We start from the raw sequence: 22,440 nt of genomic DNA on the forward strand, positions 1-22,440 counted from the left end.
TAGATGTAAAATTCAGATCAATTTATTTCCATTGATTTGCAATAGATGTACGTTTAGTATTCCAAAAAGACCGTTTGTAACTTTAGACAGGTTTTTGTGTTTAAATATTACCTTTCCGTTGTTTAGTAGCCTTTGAACTTTGCTGAGACCCATGGAGTATTCTTTTCTGCTGTCCAAATCTGAGACAAAGCCATCCCCTTCCCAAAAAAATGACCTATTTGAGGGTGACAAACGCCGAAAAACCCTGAGAAGTTAGGGTGCCAATGACGCATTAATTTCCTTCCAGAAAGTAACTTTAATCACAACCTCTAACTGTGCCATTATCCGGTTGTAAATTACATGAGTCAGAATTAGTTTTCCATCCAGCGAAGACAGTCTGAAAGAGTGTCCCATTCCAAAATCTATTTATTTGTCCAAACGCCATCGTTTTTCCTGTCAGTACAACTAATCCACACTTACTACAAATTAATTCAAATTTGAAAATTTCTGATAAGTGACCACTCTCAACCCTGGGAACTAATTAAAAATACAAGCGTTGGCAAAACCAATACGTTTTGCCTATGCAAGAGCTACTGGTGTTGTCAACGTTTTTTAGAAATGTGCACAGCAGCGTGGGCTGCTGTGCAACATGGCTCAAGGTGAATAAAAACAAAGTACAATACCAATGCCAGCTTTTCTTGCAACAGGGTGCTTTTATTGTTAACTTTAAACTGTGTTGCACAGCAGCCCGCCTTGCTGTGCAACGTATTTAAAAGACATTAACAAAGCCAAATAGCTATCTGAGAGCTATTTGGCTTTGTTACTTTTTTGTGGTAGACAGGATGGCCAAAGGGGGAATTAAAACAAGACAGTAAATAAAACAAGCTATACGAGGGACGTGCAGGAGGGAGGGAGCACCAAGAACAGACAGAGGGAGGCAGATGGGAAATTAACATGAAGAAGTTGCTGGGGGCAACAATGGATAGAGGAAGGTGGAAGAGGAGATGAAGCACCAACGATAAACAGTAGGAGGAAGGGGGTTGAGGTAAGCTACACAAGTGAGCGGGGCACACATTGCAGAGACATCCACTCTTCAAGAGTGCATGTACTATATGAAAAGTCACTCATCAAGATAAGTATATTCATCCTCAAACTATAAAATCTGAAGTTAGGTTCACTAGTGATTCAGTGGCGTCACAAGGGTGCCATGTGTCATGGTTTCGGGCGGGTCGTGTTAGGACTTTGGTTGGGGCATGTTAGCTCGTCAGACCTTTCTAAGTAAACTTACAAGGGGACGCAAATAGGTCGACTAACCTTTTGTCTCGTAATTAAGATGTTCCCACCATAACTCCAGTACATGCAGATCAATAATCAATCAATAACATCAATAATCAATGATAATCAATGACATTTAAAATCAATGGAGTCAGTAATTGTCACACACCATGATCTTTCAGTCATGAATAACCACACCTTTAGTAAACGTTAGAATATTTATTTCCCTATATTAACAATGCTAATGTCACATAAGATAAAATCAAATGATACACATACAGAAACAACACAGGCTGTCCAAAGTGCTGAAAGAAATGCAATCTAATCAAAGCTTGAGCTGTTGAACATTCTAAGGTTACAGTGCAAGTTAATAACAAGAACAATTGCGCAAACGCTATCACATACATTTAGATTCAGCAAAGAAAAGCATCAGATGTTATTTCCTAAAAGCAGAGTAAGAATCCTTCACTAACACCAGATTAGCATCAGCATGTTCGGCTTCACGCAAAACAATTTAACAAACACAAATTTGGAAAACATCTAACTATAGCTCTATCAAAACAGTGTGGTTGGTACCTAGAAAGAAAAAGAAAATAGGCATAACAAACACATGGGTACAATAATACCTCTCCTCAATTGGATCGGCAAGCTAAGATAGTCTTCGTCATCAAGACATCAGTTCGGTCAGTAAGGCATCAGGATTCGGCATCAAAGTTCAGAAAACGCAAAGACTTTAAGCAACTCGAAAGAAGAGCGGTAAACCCTCAAAAAGAATAGAGAGAATGCTTGGCAAAGTGGCAAAAGACGCAATGCTGATTTTCTCTCAGTGCAGTCCTGTTAAGTTAAATTCCCTAAAACTATTTCCCAAGTCCCTACTGGTCAAGGGATCTCATGTTCACACTTTGTCCAGTAAAACTAAAACTTCAAATCTATGAATTCTACCACTACTCCATTCACATGTCGCCAATTGGCTTCTCTTGTAATGTTCTCATCATTCAGCTCATCAGGTAACAATATTGTTGCAGCTTATACTCCAGTCAGTGTCTTCATTGTTCTCCTGAGAAAGTCAGTCTTACACACATTACACTCATAATGTTACATTGAGGAAGAACAGCATCTTCTAGCAGTCGGTTCTCATAAGAAAGACTTTTAGCTATGAACACATTTAAAAGTACAATAGAAAATCACAGTTTAACTCTCTAGGACAGCCATTTTGTTAAACGTTAAGAAATACAGCTTGACATGAGGCCGGGCAACTAGGCCAAGACCTGTCAGGTCACAGTTTCAGGCAGGTCTGATCAGGACTCTGGTTGGGGCACCCCTTGAGGTCACAGAACATCCCAAACTGGTAGTGTACTGTGGCAAAACAGCAGCTAAAGGCATACACGGGAAAGGACAGGTATGGACAGGTACAGGACACAGGAAAGTAAAAGCAGAGCAACCTTAGTGTGAACAATCAGGAAACAGATTACTAATGGACAAACACACTAGGGTTACCACTAGGGTTATACTCCGGGTAAGGCTCAGAATTTCCCAGAGCAACAGGTAATATCAATGCCTCTGTGCAGATTGCTCTTACAGATAGTCACCCCGCAAGCCCCATAGAAAGGAGGCAGCAGAAGTGATTCTGTCTCTGGACCCTTAGAGCACAAACAAGGATTGTACTTACATACACCAGACAAGCACTTGTGGGTCCACCTGAAAACACTGTAGCAATTCCTGGAAAAACAGCAATAGCACACTGTCACTGTTAGGCACTAAAGACTACATATAACACTAGACAAAGGATGGGGGCTGGAATTGTTTCCTGGAAACCAGGAGCCAACCCCAGTACAAAGGAAAACACTTATGCAAAGATGAAGACTGACAGTACACTTACCAGACCCAAATACCCAAGAGGAAACGGAAACAGAAGGAACAAACTAGGAGGCAGAGGCAGGAACTGGGAACAGGCTCAGGCTGAAGCAAAGGCAGGAATAGGACTGGAAACAGAGCACAAGCTCTGGCTGGAACAAGCAGAAACAGGAATGGGAAACAGAAAGCAGGCTCTGGCTGAAACAAGCAAGAACAGGACTGGAATATAGGGAGTTGGAACAAGCAGGAAACAGGACTGGGAAACTGAGAGCAGGTTCAGGCTGAAACAAGGCAGGAACAGGATTGAGAAACAGGGAATATGCTCTGGAAGAAACAATCTGGAACAAGGCTAAGAGAGGGAGCAGACTCTGACTGGAACAAACAGGAACATGGCAGAGAAACAGAAAGCAGGTTCAAGCTGAAACAGAACAGGAACAAAAGTGGAACATCATCCGATAAAGGGTCTGCAACACAAAGGAATCAAACTCCAATGCTCGAGGAGGATCTTGAGGAAATGGCTGCTTATAAGCATTTCCAGGATGCAGCAAACCCCAGGAGGAATCACATGACTGGGCTGCACAGGAGAGGTCTCAGGTATGTGTGGTTTCAGACACTCTCAAGTCCTGGAGGAGAGAATCCAGTAAAAAGGAGCAACTGGACTTCTCCCATAAAAAACAATGTATAGCAGTATCCAGGCTTTCCTGACTACCAGGCTGTGCATTATGGGATTTGCAGTCCCAGGAAGCAAAGTAATTCTACAAAAGCATACCATAGCGAAAAGGGAAACACATGGGAGTCAGAAAAGGACTCTAGATGAGTGTTTAAGGTGATACCCAGGCTACAGACACTCCCTTTACAACGCCCCCTAGAGATGGGATGACAGAGTCGTAACAAGACCTTCCCTAAGTTAAGGCCTACAATTAATAAAGCTAATACATACTGCATAACCCTTATTATGACACATTACTACATTAGTCAAACATATACTCAACATTTCATATTAATAAACTATTAATAAGTATACTTCGTGAACATTGCCAGCCACTCATCGTGATCACATTTTCAAATGCGTGCATTATTTTTCTATGTTATTACATTTCTATGCAAATCCTTTATTCAAAATACATGAACACTCTTAAATAATTTTTCTTAAAACACATGCAATAGCAATCCCTCCTCTGATGATTAAATGTGTCATAACACCAACAATCACTCATAAATGTTTACATCAGCTAAAATTCTGTCATATCAATCCCTTCATACTTTTCTTCCCTTCTCAAATTTTCCCTAACAAATCTTTCCATTTTCTTTTCTTCCCTCCTCTGATCATTCTTTGACTTCTTCAATGTATTCCTTTTACACAATTTACACATTCGCCATATTCCAGTTAGGCAAACCACAATAATTAATATCCCCTGTATAATCTTCAACAAAATCCCATTCCAAATGTTCCTGAGCCAATTTCCAACTGAAGCAAAACTTTTGCCAACTTTTTCCCAAACACCTGTTTCTTTTAATTCTTTCAAATCAGCACTTGCATTAGTCAGATTAGTAAGTCTCTAATTTCTTTACTATTATTAGGAATGAATGAGCAACAATGCCTAGAATTAATCATTCTACAAACTCACCCATCCGGCGCTAAAAGAATGTCTAAAGCAAGGCGGTTTTGAAGCGGCATAGCTCTTTCAGCAGCTAACTCAGTATCTATCAGGAGTATGGCTCCTGTAAAATTTGTGAGCATGTTATCCACAATAGTAGACAACTTTCGAATCTTTATCGAATTCAGAACAGCTCCTACTGAAGGAATTATTGCTCCAAATATATCTTGCACTATACCAGAAGGGAGACTCCCTCCTCTGTCTAATATGATGTAATTCAGTCATTTTCTGAAACTTTTTGAAATCATTGTTGGACTTTTTTGCTTATGCAGGGTCATCCCCAATCTTTTTGCCTCCTGCCTCCTATTTTTCTCTGACCTGTTGCTGTTGGCTTTTGAACTCTGAGCACTTTACCACTGCTAACCAGAGCTAAAGTGCATATGCTCTCTGTGTAAATTGTATGTGATTGGTTTATCCATGTTTGGCATATTTGATTTACTAGTAAGTCCCTAGTAAAATGCACTGGAGGTGCCAGGGCCTCTAAATCAAATTCTACTAGTGGGCCTGCAGCACTGGTTGTGCCACCGACATAAGTAGCTCTGTAATCATGTCTCAGACCTGCCATTGCAGTGTCTGTGAGTGCAGTTTTAACTGTAAATTCGACTTGGCAAGTGTACCCACTTGCCAGGCCTAAATCTTCCCTTTTCCTATGTGTAAGGCACCCTTAAGGTAGGCCCTAGGTAGCCCCAAGGGCAGTGTATGGTTAAGGTGGGACATACAGTAATGTGTTTTATATGTCCTGACAGTGAAATATTGCTACATTCATTTTTCACTGTTGCAAGGCCTGTCCTTCTCATAGGTTAACATTGGGGCTACTTTTAAATCTGATTAAAGTGTAGATTCCCTTTGGGAGCGGATGGATATGTGGAGTTTGGGGTTTCTGAGCTCACAAGTTAAAAATACATCTTTTAGTAAAGTTGATTTTAAGATTGTGTGTTTAAAAATGCCACTTTTAGAAAGGGAGCATTTTCTTGCTTATACCATTTCTGTGACTCTGCCTGTTTGTGTATTCCCTGTCTGGGTCAGTTTGACAGTGGGGCTGGTTGCACCTCACACTAGACAGTGACACAAAGGGAGCTGGGGTGTAGTCTGCATTTCCTGATGAGCCATCTGTGCTAGGAGGGAGGGGAGGAGTGGTCACTTACACCTGAAAGGGCTGTGCCTGTCCTCACACAATGCCGTCTCCGACCCCCTGGTGAGTGTCTGGGGCCTGGCCTGGGAAAGGCAGGATTTCACATTCAAAAGAGACTTTACTTTGAAGTAGGCCTACTTCAAAGGAGAAATTGGGTATAAGAAGGGCACCCAAAACCACAGACTTTAGATCACTTCTGGACATCAAGAGGAACCTTTGTCTGGAGAAGAGCTGAAAAGCTGAGGCGAAGTGCTGCCCCGCCTGTGACTGTGCTTTGTGGAGCTATCCTGCAGTTGCTGCTTCTGCCAGAGTAAGAGGGCAAAGACTGGACTTTGTGTGCCTTCCATCTTGTGAAGAAATCTCCAAGTGCTTCATTTAGAGCTTGCCTCCTGTTGTTTGAAGTCTCAGGGACAGCAAAGACTTCTTTCTGCCAGCACCTGGAGTCTCTGGAGAGACTCCTGCTCTGACAAGTGGTGCCCTATCCAGTCCCTGGGTCCTTGAAAGGAAAGCTGGTAGAAATCCAAGGAAATCGAGTTCGGACCGCCGCCGCTGCTGAATCCGGTGATGCAGCCTGCAAACCGACTCCGTGATCTTCGCTGGAATGCGACGACCTTCGCAGGCCCGACACCACTCCAGCCCCGTTGAAGTCCGCGACTCCATGGAAGTCGCTGCACCACATCGTGACCGACGCTGCTCGAAGTGCGTGGATTCAATGTTTCGCACAGACACCGCGATCCCCGACTTCGCGCATTGACTTGTTTTCACTCTTCACCAAAGGTACTGTACTTGGGGGTCTACGCGACTCCGTGTCCGGTGCCGCTGGAGTTGGCTTGTTAGGAACGACTGCGTCACGACGCCGTGCTAACACCTCATCAAAGCATTTTGTGTTTCTAAGCGCTCTTTTTGAGGTTAATCTTTAAAAATTCATAACTTGACTTGTGTATGTCGGATTTTTGTCGTTTTGGTCTTTGGTTTGTTTAGATAAATATTTCCTATTTTTCTAAACTGGTGTTGTGTCATTTTGTAGTGTTTTCATTGAGTTACTGTGTGTGTTGGTACAAATACTTTACACCTAGCACTCTGAAGTTAAGCCTACTGCTCTGCCAAGCTTCCAAGGGGGTAAGCAGGGGTTAGCTGAGAGTTATTCTCTTTTACCCTGACTAGAGTGAGGGTACTTGCTTGAACAGGAGGTAAACTGACTGTCAAACAAAGACCCCATTTCTAACATTGGTCATCAGCGGTTGGGATTTGGACTTGTATTTTTACTTGACATACAGTGATTAAGTGTACACTACTATTTTGAGTGCAGACCACCATGCGACCACATACTACTTGTCTTGTGATTCTGCTTTTTGTTCTCTGATATCCTCCTGGAAATATTGCTAATATTTTTTAACTCTGGTTTTTGGTTGTGAAGCCTTTGCAGAATGGAAGTCAATTTCTGGCACCTATTTATTTATAAAAAAGTAGCGGCTTAAAGCATTCCGCATGGATAGGGGACTGGCTGTGAACAAGAAATCCAGAAGGGAGGATCTTGAGTCAGCCCTGTTTCAGTATGAGTTGACACGTTGTCAGGCAATACTACACAATGAGTCTGAGGAGGAGAACTACTCTGAGGAGGAGGACTACTCTGAGGAGGAGGGCAGTGACCCTGAGGAGGCAACAGAAAGAGATGATTGGCTCCTAGCTCGAATCCGGAGTCTGGAAGAGCTAGAAGCAGAGCTTGAGAGAGCTGAGGAGAAGAGAGCCTTAGCCCTGGAAAAAGAATGGTTGGCAGCCCAAGAGCTAAGCTGTGAAGAGCTGAAACTGGAAGCCACGAGGGCTCAGTCCAGTTCAGATGGTGGCAGCAAAAATCTTATACCCAGTGCTGCTGAAGAAGTGCACATGCCCAGAGATGTGGTGCCCTACTTGAAGGAGGGAGTTAACACACACCAGGAAGTTCAATGGTATGGGGTAACTCCAGTGACGCACAGGGTTCCTGAGGTGGATTGGGGAACCGGCATGGGGAGTCATATTCCTACTGGTGGAGGGACACTCTACTGACTCTAGTTGAGTGTGACAGGGAGAGGGGTTACCCCCAGGTAGATGTCCTGGTTATGGAGTGTGAAGACATCCCAAAAGAGTGTGGGTTGAGTATCAGGGACAGTCAGGTACTGTCTCACCAGTCTCAGGAGGGTGATGTGGGATGCTTTTTCAAAGCAGAGTCACTGGATGCTTGGGTGAAGGGTACTTTGGTTGATTCATGTGAGGGGCTGAGTGATGTAATTGCTGGAGAGCATATGTCTAGTTCTTATTTTCCAGAGCTACGCCAACACCCGGTGGAGTGTGAGTTCTCTGACCCCAGGGAACTTACACTGGAGGCAGACCTTTGGGTGAGTACCAGAGAGTCTGAAGAGGCATTTGGGAGTGCTCCTGAGAGGAGTGGTCTAGGTAGTTCCCAACCAGGTGAGGTAGGGAAGGATTGTAGTGTCCAAGGTAGGTCCCAGTGTAGTGGGATGGGTGAGGGACCCCATGTCCAGTCTCTGAGGAGAGGGAATGGGGATGGGCTGAGGTCCAAGGTGCCCGAGATCCGGTCCCAGGTCCTGGAGGGTTCCATGAGGGAACACCAGGAGGGGAGCCTAGCCTGAACAATAGGGCCATCTGTTGATGGAGACCCCACAGTGTCAGGAGAGCTTGGGGGGGGGGCTGTAGCCAGCGTCCCACCAGTTCTGGTGTCTGGCGGTACCACTCCTAGTGAGGGGGTGCAGAAGTCCAGACAGAGGGTTGAGAGGGGGTTGTGGACCCCAGCGGAGAACCTGGAGGGTCAGGGGTCAGCTCTGAGAGCAGTGCCCCACAGGAATTACCTTGGTGAGACAATTTCGGGGTTGGGGGAATCCAGACTGTCAGATGGGCAGAGGTCAGGAGACCTGCGCCAGCCAGACTCTTGTGTGGCCCTTGGGGACGGTGTGTCCCTTGAGAGGGGTAAGTGTGCCCTCTGGAAGTCTTGGTGTGCCAGGCAATGGTTCAACCACAGGGTGGTGACTCTGGGTTGAATGATCAGGTTCAGGGGTAAACTCTGACCTGATGGGGGGTAGGTGTGCTCCCAAGGAAGTCCTGGTGTGCCAGGTAGTGTTTCAACTGCAAGTTGGTGACTCTGGGTTGGATCATCAAGTTCAAAGGGTAAACTTTGACCTGGTGGGGGGTAGGTATGCCCCCCAGGAAGTCCTGGGTTCCCAGGCAGTGGTCCACTCTGAGGGTACAGACCCTTGACTGGAAGACCAGGTTCAGGGTGTCCCCTCTGACCTGGAGGAAGGGGCTACTGCTAACAGTACCCCTACCATGTTGTCTTCTGGGGGGCACTCCTAGTTGGGGGGTGCAGGACCCCAGAAGGGAGGACGGGGGAGGGAAGCCTCACCCCTGGCCCTAGTCCAACCTGAAGGTACAGACCCCAGGTTGGAGGATCAGTTGCAGGTGAACATCCCTGCACTGGTGGAAGAATTGTGCAGGACTGTTTCTACAAGCACTGTGACAATTTTGGACTCTGGGGGTGCCGCTCCTGCAGGGAGGGTACAGAGCCCCAGAGGGGAGGACCAGGGTCAGGTTGTCATCTCTGACCTGGTGAAAGGGAGAGTGGTCAAAAGGTGTCAGGCACCTGGGGCTACCGCCCCCCACTCTCCACAGTCACAGTGGTTGGAGAGGAATGAGGTCGGGCTCTCGTCACTGACAGTTGTCAGGCGTTACTGTGGCTTGCTGTCCTGGTGGACAGTGTTGCCCCTGGGAGGGGGACGAGAGTCACACCCCAGGGGTGGAGTGGGCAACACCATTGTGTTGGCCCTGGTGGTACTATCTACCCATTGGGATACATCTATGAACAAAGTAAAGTTAGGTGCTGCACAGATGGTATCTGCAGATGTGGAAAAGTGTTCCCCATGGGTTAGCTTAGTGGGCCCTGAGAGTATGGACAGAGGGATCCAACTGGAGTCAGGAAGGCGTAGAACTGGAACATGCCCCTGCTGTTGTGGGCCTGGGTCCTTATTCTATCGCCCCCAATCAGGGAAGTACATCAAGGTATTGATTGTTCTCCCCTGGCTTTAGGCTGATAGGGGGTTGTGTTGGACTTTTCTGCTTACGCTGGGTCATCCCCAATCTTTATGCCTCCTGCCTCCTATTTTTTTCTGACCTGTTGCTGTTGGCTTTTGAACTCTGAGCACTTTACCACTGCTAACCAGTGTTAAAGTGCATATGCTCTCTGTGTAAATTGTATGTGATTGGTTTATCCATGATTGGCATATTTGATTTACAAGTAAGTCCCTAGTAAAGTGCACTAGAGGTGCCAGGGCCTGTAAATCAAATGCTACTAGTGGGTCTGCAGCACTGGTTGTGCCACCCACATAAGTAGCTCTGTAATCATGTCTCAGACCTGCCATTGCAGTGTCTGTGTGTGCAGTTTTAACTGTAAATTCGGCTTGGCAAGTGTACCCACTTGCCAGGCCTAAACCTTCCCTTTTCTTACATGTAAGGCACCCCTAAGGTAGGCCCTAGGTAGCCCCAAGGGCAGAGTGCAGTGTATGGTTAAGGTGGGACATATAGTAATGTGTTTTATATGCCCTGACAGTGAAATATTGCTTAATTCGTTGTTCACAGTTGTAAGGCCTGTCCCTCTCATAGGTTAACTTTGGGGCTACCTTTAAATCTGATTAAAGTGTAGATTCCCTTTGGGAGCGGATGGATATGTGGAGTTTGGGGTCTCTGAGCTCACAATTTAAAAATACATCTTTTAGTAAAGTTGATTTTAAGATTGTGTGTTTGAAAATGCCACTTTTAGAAAGTGAGCATTTTCTTGCTTATACCATTTCTGTGACTCTGCCTGTTTGTGGATTCCCTGTCTGGGTCGGTTTGACAGTTGGGCTGGTTGCACCTCACACTAGACAGTGACACAAAGGGAGCTGGGGTATAGTCTGCATTTCCTGATGAGCCATCTGTGCTAGGGGGGAGGGGAGGAGTGGTCACTTACACCTGAAAGGACTGTGCCTGTCCTCACACAATGGCGTCTCCGGACCCCCTGGTGAGTGTCTGGAGTCTGGCCTGGGAAAGGAAGGATTTCACATTCAAAAGAGACTTTACTTTAAAGTAGGCCTACTTCAAAGGAGAAATTGGGTATAAGAAGGGCACTCAAAACCACAGACTTTAGATCACTTCTGGACATCAAGAGGAACCTTTGCCTGGAGAAGAGCTGAAGAGCTGAGAGAAGTGTTGCCCTGCCTGTGACTGTGCTTTGTGGAGCTATCCTGCAGTTGCTGCTTCTGCCAGAGTAAGAGGGCAAAGACTGGACTTTGTGTGCCTTCCATCTTGTGAAGAAATCTCCAAGTGCTTGATTTAGAGCTTGCCTCCTGTTGTTTGAAGTCTCAGGGACAGCAAAGACTTCTTTCTGCCAGCACCTGGAGTCTCTGGAGAGACTCCTGCTCTGACAAGTGGTGCCCTATCCAGTCCCTGGGCCCTTGAAAGGAAAGCTGATAGAAATCCAGGGAAATCGACTTCGGACCGACGCCGCTGCTGAATCCGGTGGCGCCTCCTGCAAACAGACTCCGCGATCTTCGCTGGAATGCGACGACCTTCGCAGGCCTGATGCTGCTGCAGCCCCACTGAAGTCCGCGACTCCATGTAAGTCGCCGCACCACATCGTGACCGCTCAAAGTGCGCGGATTCAAAGTTTCGCACAGACACTGCGATCCCCAACTTCGCGCATCGACTTGTTTTCACTCCTCACCAAAGGTGCTGTACTTGGGGATCTACGCGACTCTGTGTCTGGCGCCGCTGGTGTCGGCTTGTTGAGAACGACTCTGTCACAACGCCGTGTTAACACCTCATCAAAGCATTTTGTGTTTCTAAGGGCTATTTTTGAGTTTAATCATTAAAAATTCATAACTTGACTTGTGTATGTCGGATATTTGCCATTTTGGTCTTGTTTTGTTTAGATAAATATTTCCCATTTTTCTAAACTGGTGTTGTGTCATTTTGTAGTGTTTGTATTGAGTTACTGTGTGTGTTGGTACAAATACTTTACACCTAGCACTCTGAAGTTAAGCCTACTGCTCTGCCAAGCTACCAAGGGGGTAAGCTGGGGTTAGAGGAGAGTGATTCTCTTTTACCCTGACTAGAGGGAGGGTCCTTGCTTGAACAGGTGGTAACCTGACTGTCAAACAGAGACCCCATTTCTAACAATCATTCATTTGAAAAATCTTTGGTAAAACTAATCCCAAGTAACATGTCCCATACCATCCTCTTGCCGGGTCCTGTTCATTCAACAGAATTGACCATTTACTGTGAAACAAAAACACAGGTCCACATTCACTCATTCCCACAAACAAGCTATCAGTGTTTCCCTACGTGTTGCAAATCTAGAGCTAGTTTGCAGTATAAGCAAAATCATTCTTGCAAGTCCTTTTCTCTAAGCCTTTTTCTAACTTCTTCTTCAATTCTTTTCTCCTGTCATCTGTGTGATCTAAGAAGCTCTTCTCTAAAGGTGTAAGCAAGCATGTTAGATTATTCCTGTGCGCATAAGCTGTGCCAAATGTCAATAAAGGTTCAAAGAACCCTCTTACTAATATGATGTCATTATCCTTAGCTATCCTACTCAAATATCTAATTATGGGGACAAATGAAAATACAACATCATAATTGGAGTAGAAATACTGAATGTACTCCTGGTTATAAAATCTTGTTAGTAGCAGACTACAACGTATTCCATATGTTAGAGGCAGACTATGGTAAGTAACTCCTTCTTCAACTGATGAAGGAATCTGTGTACACTCATAGCAATTCCTCATGTCCATCGTCTCAACATACTCACTCAGGAAGCAATAGAAGACATCAGAAGAAAGCTCTCCTTGCGCGTTAGTACCTTCATGCAAATACTTCTCATCTCACCTAAACTTCTCTGTTGCTGTTAGTACAGTATTCGTCTCAGAAGCAGAACTATGATTGGCTTCAACCTTATCAAGAACAGACATACCCACAATCAATATCCCACATACCATTGCCAAACCAATACTCATATATTTACAGCGCCTAGTATTTCTACCCTGCTGGCTAATGTTACTCGTGATCTGTAAAGAATCAGAAAGCAGAAGAACATTTACAAAAACTGCAGCAAAATCCAAAACAAAAATCATCTTTTAGCCATTATTTACAGCTCTCAGTTTCACTTCCAGGATCCCTTGTCAAAATCGGTAAGCAGTTTGTCAAAATCAGGTTTTAAAAAGTCAAATCAGGTTATCAAAGTCTTTTCCGGTTACTTTCAACAGTCTCTTTCTCAAAGCAATTTTCTTCTCAGATTGTTTCACCAGTTCAGTTCATCAGCTTCCTTCAAGTGCCAAAATACTGACCCGGAATGTCTCTATCAAAACAAAAAGACAAACATTCTTGCTGCCATTCACTAGTAGTTGCATACACCCATTCAGGACCTTCATATCTTCGACGTGCTATTCTCTTTCTTTTCAACTTCCGATCACCATTCAATTCTCCTTCACTTATTTCTTCTCTTCTTGTTGTATCCACTTCTTCTTCAATTGTTGTGCCAACAACCACTTCCTTTCCCTTTCCCTGTGACTCTGGCCACTTATCTCCTTTCAGTGGACCTTTGGTCAATGTTCTTTTCAGAGTCGAACTTGTAACCTCTCCTTGCTCTGCAGTGTTTTCTCTTAACCTACCTGCAACTGGTTCAGGGGGAGTCAGATCACAGTGGCTTTGATCTGCCTCAACTCCTTCCCCCTCGGGGCCTGGCAATTGCTATGTTTGTCTCTAAAGACCATCTGCTTCTGGGCTGGGAAAGCCTTCCTCTGACTAGGCTTTCCTGCTGCCTCAATTGAGATAGGCTCTCCGTCACCCTCCTGGAGGTCTTCTCCTTTGTCTCTCACATGAGTGACTGAACCGTTCTCAACGGGCTCAGATCTGGTCTCAGTACCTCTTTGTTCTCTTTCCGGCCCTGAGACTTGCTCTGCTGTTGTTGGTACTCTCAACAACCCTTCTTCATGATCCATTGGACATGCCACTTTCTTTGTGTGACTGGCATGGATCCAGTTTGGATCTCGAGCGCACTTTACAGCTGTGGTAGTTGTCAGAACTACCTGGAAAGGTCCTTTCCAATGAGGCTCCAAACAGGTTTTCCTCACATGCTTCCCGACCGCAACCCAGTCACCGGCCCTCAGGTTGTGCCCATGCTAATGTATCGGTGGCAGTGTGGTAGTCTCTACTTGCTGAGAGAAAGGGCGAACCATATAAGCCAGACCTTTGCAGTAGTCCAACACCATATCATCTGTAATGTTGACAAGTGCATTTGCAGGCACTGCTACAACCTCATGGCTTGGCCCATAAGGATCCCATGCAAGCACAATACTGTCTTCCTGTCAGGTGTGTTTCTCATTGTCCTCAAAACTAAAGGCAATACGTCAGGCCATTTCAAATTTGTGGACGCAAGCATCTTTTCAACTCTTGACTTCAAGGTACCATTCATTTGTTCCACTGATGCTTCAGGGTGGTAACTACAATGCAAAATCTGCTCAATGTTTAATGCCGCACACAGTAATTTAATTACTTAATTGTTGAAGTGACTTCCACTATCTGATTCTAAAGAGATTGGAAACCCGAAACGTGGTATCAGTTCCCTAAGCAGTAGTTCCATTACTGTGAGACTGTCATTTCTTTCAGTAGGGTATGCTTCAAACCAGTGACTAAAGATACAAACAATCACCAACATATATCTCAAACCTCCACACACAGGCATCTCAATAAAATCCATCTGCATTCTGCTGAATGGACCTCCTGCTCTTCCAATGTGGCTCAAATTAACCACTGTCCCTTTTCCCGTGTTCATTTGTTGGCAAATGACCCAACAACGGCAAACTGCTTCAGCAACCTGTCTAAACCTTGGGCTGAACCAATCATGTTTAAACAACCAAATCATGGCATCCCTCCCAACATGTGCTTGACCATGATAATACCTAGCCATTTGAGACAACAGACTATGGGCTAAACCCACAGTTCATCTTGTCATTGCACACACTTCATTTTACTCCATGAACGTTTTTCCTCCCTGTCAGCACTATTCTGCAACATTTTCAATTCCTACAAGGTGTCAATTACTTTCAATGCAAAACTTGGACTTGTTTCGTCTTCTTCAGGTAACAGTTCCCACTTACCTTTGAACAATATATAGTTCAAAGCGCAAAACCTTGCGACTTGATCCGCATATCCATTTTCCAATGACACGAGGTCCTGCCACCTCAGATGTGCCCTGCATTTCACCATGGCAATCTTTTCAGGCATTTAAAATAGCATGTAACAGTTCCTTACCTCTCTCACCATTTCTCACTAGTGAACCAGAAGAGGTAATGAAACTGCTCAGTGACCACAACTGGCCAAAATCATTGACTATTCTAAATCCATACTGGCTATCTGTATAGCTTGTAACTTTCAGCTGAGCAGAAACATGGCAGACTCTAGTAATGGCTACCAGTTCCGCCACTTGGGCAGAATATACTCCTCAAAGCCAAGAGATTTCCAGGATACCAGTAATTGTGCACACAGCATATCCTGCTCTCAGTGTCCCTGTATTGTCCCTTTGACAAGAACCATCAACAATGATAATTTGGTCATTTTCTTCCAATCGAGTATCTCTAATATCAGGTATCAGTTTTGTGCATAAGTCAGTTACTTCAAGACAATCATGCTCAATGTCTTTACATTTTTCAATTACAACATTTTTCATTGGGAAGTAATGTTGTCGGGTTCAGCACTGTACAGCTTTTCAATGACACATTTGACGACCGTAGAGCACTCGTTTCATATCTGGTCAATCTTGCACAAATCAAATATTGGGTTTTCATCCTCATAAGTAGAATCTCAATAGATTGAGGGACATTATAGTCAAAGGGTTTCCCATCACAATGCCCCCAGACTGTGTAAGGCTTTGACCAACCGCTGCAACTGCGTTCAAACAACATGGTAAGGCTGCTGCGACTGGGTCCAAAGTAGCAGAAAAATATACTACCGGGCAATTTACACCTCCATGGACCTGTGTCAAGACAGACAAAGAACATGCATCACACTCACGACAAAACAAAGTGAAAGATTTTGTGTAGTCAGGCATACCCAAAGCCGGAGCCTTGCATAGACTCGCTCTCAATTCAGTGAACACTTTCATTCCATCCTGGTCTAACACTGTGGAATCAGTGACTTCTTTATGAGTCAGTTTCTGCAATGGTTTCGAAATGACTAAACATTTGGAATCCATTGGCAACAGTATCCTACCATCCCTAAAAACATCCTGACATCTCTCTGTTTAGTCAGGGGATTCATCTACAACAGTGGTCGTAATCCTTTCTTTGGATATCTTTCTCCATCCCTTCTCAATCTGATGTCCCAAGTATTTCACTTCTTTTTGACAGTATTGCAATTTAAGCGGAGACACTTTATGGCCATTCTTTCCCAAATGGTTCAGTACGGCAATCGTGTCATACTTGCACTTGTCCCTGGTTTTGGACGCAATCAGCAAGTCATCAATGTACTTTACCAAGATCGATTGGAAAGGCAATTCCAGTGACTCCAAATTATTTTCCAAGATCTGTTTGAATATGGAAGGTGATTCTGAAAACCTTTGAGGAATTCTACACCAACAATAAACTCAGTCCAAAACTTTGAAACAAAAGAGAAATTTCCTGTCCTCATGAAGAGGCACAGAAAAGAAAGCTTGTGACAGATCAATGACAGTGAACCACTCATCATTACACGGAATCTGAAACATTATCACAGCTGGATTTGGTACCACAGGACAACATTTGGCCACAATCTAATTTATTTTTCTCAAATCTTGGACAATTCGAGCTTTCCTACAGGGATTTTGCAAACCCATTCTCAGTGAATTACATGGGCTGCTCAATACTTCCTTCAAAACCCCTTGTTTCACAAAGTCTGCAATTATCTGGGCAACCCTCATAAGGACATCTTGTGGCATGCGGTACTGTGGAAGTTGAGGAAAAACTGCATTTGGCTTTACAGTAACTTTAACTGGCTCAACTCCCTGCATCCGACCTATCTCTTTTCCTGTTAGATCCCACACCTTCTCCTTAACTGTTCCATGCAGATCAAGATGAAGCTCCTTCACTGTAAACATTGGGGAAAATTCAATCCAAGGATATTATTCATTTGTAATCTTACATTCTGTTTCTAGGGCTTGATCATCTTCATCATCACCAGTTGTCTGAATCTCAATTCCATCATTTGAACAAGTAATTGAGCATTTATTTTACACAGCAAGTCTCTTTCCAGTAGGGATACTGGACTTGAATCACAGACTATGAATTTATGCAACCCCTGAAAGTTGCCAATTTTAACCTGAACCAGTTCTGTAATCGAGTTGGTCAAATATTGATTCGCTACCCCCACAATCTGTACTGTTTTACCTGAAAGGGGCAAGTTTGGAACTTCTGCACTTATCACTGTAGACCGTGTAGCTCCTGTGTCAACCAACAATGACCCATGACTTTGCCCTTCACAAAGGGACCTCCCTGATCTACTTCTAAGGTGATTGCAAGCACACATGGCTCCTCATCTGAACTTTCGCTCATCGAATAATCGTTTATTCCATTCTCACTGTGTAACGGGAATCAGTGTATTGTGTTTTTATTTTGGTTAAGCTTCTGACCTGTGACCTGTTGAGAAAGCATCATTTGCTGCTGTTCTATTGGGGCTTGAGGTATTTGAATTTGCTGTCTAGGTACCATGGGAACCTGCTGCTGCACTGTGTCATTTGCACACATGGCATTTGCACCTGCAGCATGGGTTGAAAATTCTGCACTTGATTCACATTATTTTGAAAATTTGGGTTAGGACCTCTCACACTCGGTCCGCTCATGTTCTGGAACAAATTGATGTAATTACTTTACTGAACAACACCTTCCTGCACCATCATTGGACACTCCCGTTTTCAATGTCTAATGGCTCCGCAAATGTGACATGGCAATAATCTCTTCATTCCCTGCGCATCATTCTGAACCAATACAGTACCCAAGTCTGGACCGCGATTCACATTACCTCTGCAACCTCTACCTCTCATCTGTGGCTGAAAGATCATGTTTCCCTGCTGCTGCTCTGGTAACTGTTGTGGAAAATGTCCTTGCATGCCTATCTGAGCAGCTTTAAACTGCATCACCACCACCTCCTCTTTCAACTTTCTCTGTTTCAACTTAATTTCATCACTACAGTACTTTGCATACTGCAACACCTCATCAATCGGCTTTGCTTGCCAGCAAATAAAATGACTCTTAATCATCTGGCTAATTTCAGGGAACAATCCTACAAATCTTAACACAAAATGAACCATGTCCTTCGCCTCAGTTGTCTCTGTAGCACTGTAATGCTTGAACGCCTGTAACAATCTCTCATAATACGCATGTAACGACTCCTTTGCTTCCTAAGCTGTCCCGTCAATCCTCTGCCAATCAATATTCTTGCGCGAAATTCTCGTTTTCAAAAATTCAATCTCCTTATAGTAATATTTCATTACTTCGGGACACGGTGCACCTGTATTTGTACCTCTCTCTGGTTCGCTTGTTGGCAAATCTACACTCCTCTTACACTCTATCTATAGATCAGCTGGAACCACTATCTCGAGAAATGCGTTCAAAGTCCTTCCACAGGCACAGACAGGGTTTCACAACCCTGTCTGTCTGCTGGTACCACTTTACTGGTGTCTCACTCAATTTTGGATAATCATTTGTAAATGATAGAATGTTACTTCTGCTCCAAGGAACATGAATAAAATGCCCTCCTGGAATCTCTCTCATTGGTAAAATATTCACTGGATCTGGGCCTTGCTGCACATTTGCAGCCAGCTCCACAGAATCCCTTTTTCTTTTGTCTCTTTTCTTTACCTATCTGCCTTCCCATTTGTCTTATGCTCCCCAGGTTTGGGCACTTTGAAGCAATTCCTTAAGGTGTGCCTTCATTTCGGCAGATCGCATGTGTTCAAAATCTTTAGTGTCAAAATCTAATATGTAACTCCTTTTCAAATGTTTTTTTTTCTCTATTTCTATGACGTACTTCTCTGCCAGGTCTGCTAGCTTCTGATGCACATTACTCACTTCCCCCGTAATCTTCGGGCACAGGTATCTAAATTCTACTTCTGTGTAGGATTCTAACCAGTTCACACCAATAGCTCCTTGAATGAGCTCACCCACTTCCATGCTTAGCCTACCATAATTCAAGCACTCCTCTCCCTTAGGAGCACTCTGGAGGGTATTCAGCTTGTCTAACCATTCAGTCAACTGCAGAGCTGTCAATCCTTGCAACGAGATACACTGGCTTGGACCAGTGGCACCTGCTGTGCAACTGCATTCGGGGTCTGCGGTGTCAACAATTTCAAACTTAGGCTAATGTTTGACCCTACCACAGTATCTGGAAGTTCTCCAAATGGACTTAGGTCCAACAATGATCTCGATCCATCAAAGGTCTGTCCCACAGGAGAGACTACTCAAGTCTTTTCGTTATGTCCCCCCCCATTATATTCTGTGTCATGACACCCTGTTCATCTACACGAGGTTTCTTTTGTGGGAATAGGGGGACGGCTGGACCAGCAGTAATAGGTAAAGATATATCATCTGGGGTTGTTCTGGTACTTAAGTTCAGTGGGAGAGTAACTCCCATGTTGTGACTCATCACAGATGACATTTCTGACTGTCGCTGTTACTGGAGTGAATCTCGGCATGACCTGTGGCTGCACTTGGGGCAGTAAAAGTGGAGTTGGTTCTGTCTGAACCAACATCGGTCTCTGGAAAACCTGTTTCGTAGGCACCATTAAGTTCGAAGTTGTTTCCATAATGGGCACATTAGGGTATATTCTCTGAACCTGTGGTGGTTGCACCTGATTTTGCACTACAGGAGTAGTAGGCACATTAAGACTACCCTGCATCATATTCTGTGTCAGGCTAGTATCAACCTGCATCAGACTCACTATCCCATTAACCTGCGTCGGAGCTGTAGGATGAGCACTGGTGCTCAGATCACTCTCATGTGCTACATATGGTGGTGGGTGATTTCTCAATAAGTGCAAAATGAACTCATCATCATCTGATTCTTCCTCCACTGTTGAAGACCTTTTAGTTTCTCTACTTTCGGACAGGCTTCTATTAGTCTTTCTAGTAGCATTCCTTCCTTCCTTCTCATTGTCCTGCGTAATCGCTGGAAACAACATAATTCTGTGCAAAGTTTCCGCTCTCCAAACTCTCTGAGCACTGTCCCACCTAGCCTCTGTTAATGTCTTTTGTGCCTTTTTCATTCTCCTCTCAAATTTCTGTTGCTGTCTGGCTACTAGCTCCCAAATCGCTAATGCCTCGAACTGTGCTGGTCTCGGAAGGGGCTTCAATTCAAATAGCACCATCCTTAAATGCTCTAGAACCCTCAAATTGAATGTCCCATTTGTTGGAAATGCTAAGTTCCCATCTTTCTCTGTCACTTTGCACCAATGCTTTAGCCAAAGACATGGTGCAACACCCTTCTCTTCCATTACAATGTAAGCTGGTGTATTTTCTGGCGGTGTAGCTTCACTTATACTCGCTGCAATGTACGTATCTCCCCTGAAAGCACTCTTTAAAGCTTTGAAAAATGTCATCCTTTCGATCTTTAGTTATTCCAAATCAAATCAGAAAGTGACTTTCAATCCCACAATTCTCTTCACCTACTTTCTCAACCAATTGCCTCTCACAGACGGGTGCCAATCTGTGCATGACCCTTCTCACTAAAAGAGCTGTCACAGCGCTACTCCAATGATGTCACACTCACACGTACTGCGGCTGACAAAGCCTAGCAGCTTGTCCTCCCAAACTTCGATTCACACCAAAACTAATGCAAAAATTGTGAACACTAAACGCAAAATCAAAAAACAAATCTGCTGGTTTACTACAGGAAAGGTAACACAATCGCTCAAGAAACTTTACAGATTTCTCACTATTGGCTCTCACTCTTGCAGCTACTCCTTCTTTCTCAGTTTCCCTGATTCGCAAGCAAAATTTGACCCGCAAATTTTACTCTCAACTGATCAGTGGGTCTGCCCTGGTGCACATAGGACTCACCAGATTTCAGTCGAAACTTTCTTTCATTCACTTTGAGTCACACTCTGACTTGTCATCCAGCGCGATCGACCTACTAAACCAGACAAATTACCACATAAAAACAAGTGTCTCATACACTTTTCAATATACTCTGGAGTCTTAGACCACACAGGGTCCATACATCAACAATCACCTGGACAACTTTTGAGCACAAAGCTCCACACACATGTGAAGTTTGACGACTTCCCTACTCTTACACTGCAGAGTATGCACACTCTTTCTACAACTTCATTTGGAGTACGCAAACCCCCTAAACCATCACAATTCACCTGCGATTTGCATAAGCTGTGCAAGCCCAAAACCCTACTACATTCACTCTATCCCTAGAATGCTGAGAACATCCTCAAACAACCATTAGCAGGCTCCAAAATTCTGGGAAAGTCATTTCTGGACTTAGGGGGACATTTTCTCTTCAATTAACATCATTGAAAAATAAATTCCAAATCTCAGTAATAATGAACTCAAAAGACCAAATCATTCAAGCTACTACCATCTGTGTTGATCTTTATATCTTCTTGCTACCACTTCTGTGACCATCAATCCTACTACTATGTCTGTTAATACCTGTTATTCTATTCTGGACATCTATGACGGGCTCTTAAAGAGACAAACCATCATTCACTGCTTTCGTCCTGTTAGTACCTGTTACTCTGTACCGGACTTCTGTGATGGGCTCCTGAAGAGACAAACCATCCATCTATGCTACCATCTCTGTTAGCGCATCAGACCTTAATAAGCAAACTTACAAGGGGATGCAAATAGGTCGATTAACCTTTTGATTCGTAATTAAGTTGTTCCCACCATAACTCCAGTACATGCAGGTCAATAATCAATCAATAATCAATGACATTAGTAATCAAAGGAGTCAGTAATTGTCACACACCATGACCTTTCAGACATGAATAATCACACCTTTAGTAAAAGTTTAAATATTTATTTCCCTATAATAAACAATGCTAATGTCACTTAAGATAGTCTCAAAATCAAATGATACACATACAGAAACAACACTGGCTGTCCAAAGCGTCGAAAGAAACGCAATCTAATCAAAGCTTAAACTATTACACATTCTAAGGTTAAAGTGCAAATTAATAATAAGAACAATTGCGCAAACGATATCACATACATTTAGATTCAACAAAGAAAAGCATTGGCTGTTATTTCCTAATAGCAGAGTAAGGATCCTTAACTAACACCAAATTAGCATCAGCATGTTGGGCTTCATGCAAAACAATTTAACAAACACACATTTGAAAAACATCTAACTATGGCTCTATCAAAACAGTGCCCTTGGTACCTAGAAAAAAAAAGCAGATAGGCATAACAAACACATGGGTACAATATTACCTTTCATCAATTGGATCCGCAAGCTAAGATAGTTTTCGTCATCAGGACATCA

This window comes from Pleurodeles waltl, chromosome 3_1 (assembly GCF_031143425.1).
Source record: "Pleurodeles waltl isolate 20211129_DDA chromosome 3_1, aPleWal1.hap1.20221129, whole genome shotgun sequence".
Lineage (NCBI taxonomy): Eukaryota > Metazoa > Chordata > Amphibia > Caudata > Salamandridae > Pleurodeles > Pleurodeles waltl.